Source organism: Herpailurus yagouaroundi, unplaced genomic scaffold, assembly GCF_014898765.1.
Source record: "Herpailurus yagouaroundi ecotype Mexico unplaced genomic scaffold, PumYag 252, whole genome shotgun sequence".
Lineage (NCBI taxonomy): Eukaryota > Metazoa > Chordata > Mammalia > Carnivora > Felidae > Herpailurus > Herpailurus yagouaroundi.
In genome coordinates this window covers 256,981-263,917 of record NW_024412469.1, presented here as the reverse complement: position 1 = coordinate 263,917, position 6,937 = coordinate 256,981, and positions in this window count along the sequence as shown.

The window sequence follows — 6,937 nt, the reverse complement described above, 5'->3', positions numbered from 1 at the left end:
AGACAGAATATTCTTGGCTGCAGATTTTTTCCATTCAGCATGATGAATATATTATGTCACTCTCTTCTGGCTTGCCAGGTTTCTGTGGAGAGATCTGCAGCTAGCCTTGTGGGTCTTCTCTTATAACTTAGGGACTTCTTTTGTCTTCCTGCTTTTAGGATTTTCCTTTATCACTATGTTTTGCAAATTTAACTACAATATGTCATGGTGTTGGCCTGCTTTTATTGATTTTGATGGGAGTTCTCTGTGCCTCTGGACTTGGATGTCTGTTTCCCTCCCCAGATTAGGGAATTTTTTAGCTCTTATTTCCTCAACTAAACCTTCTGCCCCCCTTTCTCTTTCTTCTCTTCTGGGACTCGTATGGTACTAATGTTATGTTTGATGGAGTTCCTGAATTCCTGAAGTCTGTTTTCATGATCCATAATTCTTCTTTCTCTCTTTTGTTTAGTTTATTATTGTTCATTATTCTGTCTTACATATCTCTTATTCATTCCTCTGCTTCTTCAGTCCTGTCATCGCTATATCCAGTTGGTTTCGAATCTCAGTTATTGCATTTTTCATTTCTGACTTTTTTTTTTAACTCTGCATTAAGAGTTTCCTGATGTCTTCCATACTTTTCTCTAGCCTGGCTAGGAGCTTTATCATTCTTGCTTTAAATTCTCCATCAGTCATATTACTTATATCTGTTTCAGTTGTATCCATAGCTGTGACCTTTTCTTGTTCTTTATTTTGGGATGAATTCCTATTTCTTGGCATTTGTCTAGGTCTCTGTCTTCTGTGGGTTAAAAAAAAGCCAATTGTGTTTCCTGCTCCTGAGAGTAATGGCTTTATGAAGAAGAGGTCCCAAAAGAATGAATAATTTCCCCTCACACATCCCAGGCATTTTTCAGATTACTGTTTTCATGCTCTCTATCTTAGGGTTGCTTGCCTGCCTGGAGCAACACAGTGCACTTTGGGCTCTATCCCAGCCGAGCCTGCTGACTTTTAAAACTCCAAACTTTAGGGATGTGGTATGGTGGAGGCCTGTGCTAGTCCTCTGGGAGAGGGTCTCACCATGCTGGGACTGATGCAGGTTTGACTGAGAAGGGCAGTCATGCCAGAGCACAGGGTATGGGATTTGGAACAAAGCAGGGTAAAGAGCCATATCCTTGTGAACAGCCTTCAGCAGGTGTCTCGTCTCTGAGCCTATGCTGAGGGGCAGGGGAGGGAAATGGAACCAGCTGGCTCTTTTGTCCCTGGGGAGGTGTGTCTGTGAACTCTACCTCTCACAGATGCACTCCAAGAAGAGCAAAGAGTCTCTCCTTGTGTGCCTTAGGTGATCCTCAGATTGTACCATCTGTCCCCTGGGTTGCTTTCATGACTTCTCTCCAGGAATACGGCAGCACCCTCAGGGCTCTATCCCAGTCAAGCCCAGGAACTTCTAGAATTCCAGTCTTTGCGCCCCACTGGTTGCAAAATCTCATGAAAATCAGCCCCTTTCATTTTGCTAATTAGTAGCTTTGGAGAAGTGTTCTTGTGTGACTCCCTGTGCACTCTTCTCTCATGCCTTTCTCTATGATGAGGGCTTGCTCCCCTCCAGAACACTCATGATCCATTTCTCCTCCACACCATGTCTCTGCACTTCTTACCTTCCATGATGTGGCCTTCTCTCCATCTAATTGTGCAATTCATTTTGTCAGTCTGTAAGTTAATTTATTGGGTATTTAGAATGATTTGGTAGCTATCTAGCTGTGTTTGAGGGACAAGGCAAGCCTAGGGTCCTTCTACTATGGCACTACCTTATCTCCCATCCAGAATCTTATTAATAATGATTCTTCACAATAAAGCTAAAAAAAAAAGACCCAGGTTAATAAGTTGGGTTACGGATGTTTCCTATTTATTTTAAAGGCAAAATTAGAGCAATTAAAGGAAATGGGCTCATAACGAAAGAGATATCAGAATGAATGACTGAATAAACAAAAATAAATATCTTCATTAGACATTTTCCTAAGTTAACATTTTCAGCGGGAGGGGTGATTTTATGTCTCTTATGTCTTTTATTATGTAACAATTTTTCTTCTCCTTTTGGATGAGAAATTGGGTCATTTTTCAAAAACAAAATGAAACAAAAATAATGAAAGACTATAACTACTTGGGTCAAGATTTATTGTAAAGCTACAGTAATCAAGACAGTCATTGTGGCATTGAAGTAAGGATAGACATAGATTAATGAAACAGAATAAATGGTTCAGAAATAGGTCTACATATATATGGTCAATTCACCAAAGGTATCAAGGTAATTCAGTGGGAGTAAAAGTGGAGCAACTATAAATCCAAATGCAAAAAGAAATGAACCTCAACCCATGCTTCACACAATATACAAAATCAACCTGAAATAGATCCCATATATAAATGTTGTATCTAAAACTATAAAGCCATAGAAGAAAATACTAAAGAAAATCTTTGTGACCTTGAGTTGAGTCCTATTTAATTAAGTAGGACATAAAAAGCCTTAAAAAATGTAAAAAGTGATAAGTTAAACTTCATCAAACTTTAAAACTTTTGATTATTATAAAGACATAGATAAGAAAAAGGAAAGGACAAAATATTTGAAAATATATATCTAATTAAGGATTTGTATCAAGAATATAAAAATAAATCTTAAAACTCAAAAGAGGACAAAAAAACTAGAATTTTTTAAATGGGCAAAAGAGGGGCACCTGGCTGGCTCAGTTGGTAGAGCATGTGGCTCTTGATCTCAGGGTCATGAACTTGAGTCCCATGTTGGGTAGAGATTACTTAAAAATGAAATTAAAAATGGGAAAACATTTTGAATAAACACCCCACCAAAGCAGATACACAAGTGGCAAATAAGCATATACAGAGATGCTCAACACTGTTAGTTCTTAAGAAAACGCAAGCCAAAATCACAGTCTTATTCCACTACATACTCACTGGAATGACTGAAATCTTAAAAAATGAGAATCCCAAGTGCTGACAATGATGTGGAGCAACTGGCACTTTCATACATTTTGCTGTTGAAACGTAAAATGGTATAACCACTTTGAAGAGCACTTGACAGTTTCTTATAAACCTACACTTACCCTTTAACCAAACCATTCCTCTCCTAGTATTTGTCAAGAGAAATGAAAACATATTTTCACAAAAAAATTGTTCTCATATGTTCATAGGACCTTCATTTATAATAGCTTAAAACTTGGAACAATCTGGGGCACCTGGGTGGCTCAGTTGATTAAGCATCTGACTTCGGCTTAGGTCATGATCTCGACGTTTCTGAGTTCAAGTCCCGCATTGTGCTCTGTGTTCACAGCTTGGAGCCTGGAGCCTGTTTCAGATTCTGTGTCTCCCTCTCTCTCTCTGCTCCTCCCCCACTCACGCTTTTTTTCTCTCAAAAATAAATAAACATAACTAATTAACTAACTAATTAATTTAAAAAACTTGAAATAACCCAAATTTCTCTCAGTTAATGAATGCACAGATTGTGGCATATTCATATAATGGAATAAAAAGGAAAAAATATGCAACAGAATGGATGAATATCAGAAACATTGTGCTGAGAGAAAGCATCCAGTTACAAAAAGTCACACACTAAATGATTCCATTTATATGAAACTCTGGAAGAGACAAAGCTATAGCAACAGAAATCAGATCAGTAGTGGCTTGGAGCCAGGAGTGGAGAAAGGAGATTTTCTACTGAGGGGCTGACCCAGGGAACTTTTTGGGGTAATGAAAATGTTTTCTATATAGTTGTGGTCATGGTTACTGGACTGTAATCTAATTATATAATTATAATTGTTGAATTTTATTCCATATAAATTATGCCTCAATAAACCTGATTTAAAATAAAAATACTTCATAGGTGGTGCAGTGTACTTCCTATTGCATCACTTAATGCCTGTTATGAGCCAAGGACTACTTGGGAAAACAAACCACACTAAGTACTTCAAGAGGAGATTTTATTTAAGGGATTGGTTATACAGGTGTGGGATATCTGAAAGAGTAAATAAAAAGCACTGAAAAAAACAAAAGATGATAACTGAAGGAACTTCCCTAAAGTTAACTTCCCTAAAGCTGAGGGAACAAAATGGAACTGGTATCTTTAAACTCAGCGGAGGGACTTCCCAGAGTTGAAAGTGAAACCTCTGAGGAAGGGGTGCCCCTAGGCTACTGCTGGTATCTCTGCAGAGATGAGCGAGATTAGACTTTTTGAGTGTTACACAAGGGAGGGAATGGTTGTCACCAGGAGGAAGGGCCATGGTTAGGGCAGTCCAGGCAAGAAAAGGAAAAATGGAAAGGAATAATCCCGTTTCTGTCCTTTTCATACCCTCCAAATCTCTAATGGCTCTTATTGGTGAAATCTATCAGGGACTCATTTATGGAAAGAGAATATTTTTTCCAGAGCCCAACCTCAGAATCAGAGAACAAACTATAGGAAGTATGGATGTGGACCTGAAAGACAACAGTAAATGATGCCTCTCATTTATCCCACATTTAATAATATTAAGATTAATCAGTAATTTCAGTTGGTTTCATCTTAATTCCTCTATTATTATATTCCTAGTCAATATTTAACATTCATTGGTTGTTATTTCCTAAATTCATGATTTATTTTGGGGTTATAACACAGAAATTTTCTGATTTTAGCATTCTTATGCTAATTAGTGTGCTTATTAGTTGGAATTCTGTAAAGAAGAATGTACCCTCATTATCTATTTGGTTATCCTGAAATACAGTTTGTACAGGAAAGGCAGGAAAAGTCTTGATTATTTTATCCATTTCATAGTTGGTGACCTGGCAACTTCCAAAAATGGTTAATAAGTTAGTGGCTTTTGTTAGTATTGGAAACTCAGCACTTTTGTGCATATATTTGATGTTTTTAAATCCATTATAGGCATTATTATTCTTTTTTAATATTCAGATTGTCTCATCTTAGGCCAGTGGGAGCCTTCGTGGGTTTCTTGTTATTGTTGTTGTTGTTGCTGCTGTTTCCTGTATTTTTATTCTGGATTATTCTTGTTAAAATATCAAATATGTCCAATTTAATTCTGCCCCCCCCCCTCATTTGACTCTAAATCTCTCAGATCTCGGAATAAATTTGCAATTTATTTTGCACTTTTCTCACTTAATAAGCTGCTAATGAATACTTGAATTGTCTGGTATTGAGCTACCTTATGGAAACATTCTTAAATGGCCTCTCAATAGTGCAAACAATTTTAAAAGCCAACTTTAATTATAAGGCTTAATAAAGTTCTTCAACTCTAACCAAATTTGCAAGTCCAGTCTTGATCCTGGGTATTATACACGTTCCTGGGGCAAGGTTGGGGGAGGAAATGGTGCAAAAAGTAAGTAGAAGAGAATTATACAATAGAGGAAGTACCTTAAGATTTTAAATCAGTATGTTTTTCTAAAATAAAAGATCATAAGTAATTTTCCCGAAATGGATTCAGTTTAGCTCCTACTGTTGATATGAAGACCATCACTATAGCACGTGGGAGCAAGAAGATAGCAAAACACAAATTCTGGGAGTCACTTTTTTGGGAAGCCTTTTTTTCCTTCAGGAAGAGTTAACAGTCTTTTGGTTTGAATTAACACTGCTGTTTATCCATTTCTAGGTAAATAAATAGGTACATTGCAGTACCTCCAACCAGATGCCCAAACTAAAACTTGGGGAAATTTCCTAAGCTGTTTCTTCTCTGAGTGCCATCGACACACCTCTTAAAACCTTCCAAATCCTTGATAGTACCTCCAAAAGTATAACTGAGTTCCCTGTTGCTCCACATCCTCACCAACCATTGCTATTATCAAACTTTTATATTTAAAGCATTGTGTGTGGTATGTCTGTGGTGGTGTCTCATTGTGGTTTTTAATAAGTCTTTAAAATACTAGTAGGTATAGTATTAAGAGAAGACTCCCCCCTCCCCCATATAATTTTTCATATATATGTGTAATATATTTCCTGAAACAGCAAATGCAAAGGCCCTGCAGTCAGACTTATTTAAGAAACAGTAAGAAAACCAGTCATCTGGAGCAAGATGCAAAACTGTAGTCAAGATCTTGGAATCAGAACCAAAACTAATCTAATCAGCGGTTCTCAATTTTGGTATTTACATGAAAACTCAGTGTGTTTGTTAAAATTGAACATTTGGGGGTTGCATTCCTCAGAGATTGATTCATTAGTTTAGACCTTGGTCTCTAATATCTAAATTTAAAAATAAGTATCTCAAGTGATTCTGATGCAGCTGGTTTTGGTTCACAGCATGAGAAACACTACTTAGAGAATAATGCTTCTTCCTAAATGAGTATAGTATTGCATATTACAATGTAATTTATGAGACTATTCTGTCTATCATCTGGTTAACCCTAAAGCTGTGATTTTCTGTCTTTGAGGGCATATGCAGCAGTGTTTTACAAAATTAAAATTAGGCCCACTTGGAGAAGTTTAAGACAGACTTTGCAGTAAGTGAAGGCCTCTGATCATGTTGCAAAATTAAGAGTAATTATGGGGAAGTGGTATGGTGAAAGATCACTGGTGTTGCTTTCAGAAGAGGTAGATTTGAGACTCAGCTGTGTCATCTTAGGCAGAGTCCTTAACCTCCCTGGGTTTCTATTACTTACCTAAAATTAGTATTAAAACTTTCCCACCAACTTTGCAAACCTGCATAAGGGTCAAAACGACTGAGTGGCAAAGTGCTAATACAAAAGTAAGATCAAATCATTGTTATTGGAACGATCATTGTTTTTGATTGACACACCTGCTTGAATTTAAAGAAACAATATTTAACTTCAAGGACATTTGTTTCTTACAATAATCTCAGCATCTTCCTACTAAAAGGAAAACCATAAAAGCATTTTACAGTGTAGGCAACATGCAAAGAAAACTTTGAGTGACGTGACCAAGGATACAAAATTAATTTACAGATAAGACCAGGATTCAAGT